Genomic DNA, 940 nt, shown 5'->3' with positions numbered 1-940 from the left:
ACAAAGGCATTCTTGTTGAAGCTGACCCTGAACCTGAAAGGACCTTGAAGAGAAAGCTAAGAGAAGCCAAAATACAACTCTCTTTAGAGGACCTGACTGAATTCTTCAAAGAAGAAGAACACATGGCAGCCGAAAACAACAACAAAGCCAACAATGCAAGGAAGGTGCTGGGTGACTTTACTGCACCTACTCCCAACTTCTATGGGAGAAGCATCTCTATCCCTGCCATTGGAGCAAACAACTTTGAGCTTAAGCCTCAATTAGTTTCTCTAATGCAACAAAATTGCAAGTTCCATGGACTTCCAATGGAAGATCCCCATCAGTTCTTAGCTGAATTCTTGCAAATCTGTGACACAGTCAAGACTAATGGGATTGACCCTGAGGTCTACAGACTGATGCTATTCCCTTTTGCTGTAAGAGACAGAGCTAGAATATGGTTGGACTCTCAACCTAAAGAAAGCCTGGACTCTTGGAAAAAGCTAGTCAATGCCTTCTTGGCAAAGTTCTTTCCACCTCAAAAATTGAGTAAGCTTAGAGTGGAAGTCCAAACCTTCAGACAGAAGGATGGTGAATCCCTCTATGAAGCTTGGGAAAGATACAAACAATTAATCAGAAAATGTCCCTCTGACATGCTTTCTGAATGGAGCATCATAGGTATTTTCTATGATGGTCTCTCTGAACTATCCAAGATGTCTTTGGATAGCTCTGCTGAAGGATGCTTCACCTGAAGAAGAAGCTTATGATCCTGAAAACCCTTCAATGGAAGAAGTGAATTACCTAGGAGAACCCTATGGAAACACCTATAATTCTTCATGGAGAAATCACCCAAATTTCTCATGGAAGAATCAAGAGAAACCTCAACAAGGTTTCAACAACAATAATGGTGGAAGAAACAGGTTTAGCAATAACAAGCCTTTCCCATCATCTTCTCAGCAATAGA

The 940-nt window shown here is 41.3% G+C and overlaps 1 non-coding gene across 1 annotated transcript; it reads right to left on the bottom strand.

Moving 5' to 3' along the window:
• Positions 1–527: 527 nt before the first annotated feature.
• Positions 528–635, bottom strand: LOC130984771 (small nucleolar RNA R71). Its single transcript, XR_009088682.1, has one exon. It is a non-coding gene; the product is annotated as a small nucleolar RNA R71 (small nucleolar RNA).
• Between the last annotated feature and the right edge of the window lie 305 nt (positions 636–940).

This window comes from Arachis stenosperma, chromosome 5 (genome assembly GCF_014773155.1).
Source record: "Arachis stenosperma cultivar V10309 chromosome 5, arast.V10309.gnm1.PFL2, whole genome shotgun sequence".
NCBI lineage: Eukaryota > Viridiplantae > Streptophyta > Magnoliopsida > Fabales > Fabaceae > Arachis > Arachis stenosperma.
Note: the sequence above shows the minus strand (reverse complement) of the source record. Positions and strands in the feature narration are given on the sequence as shown.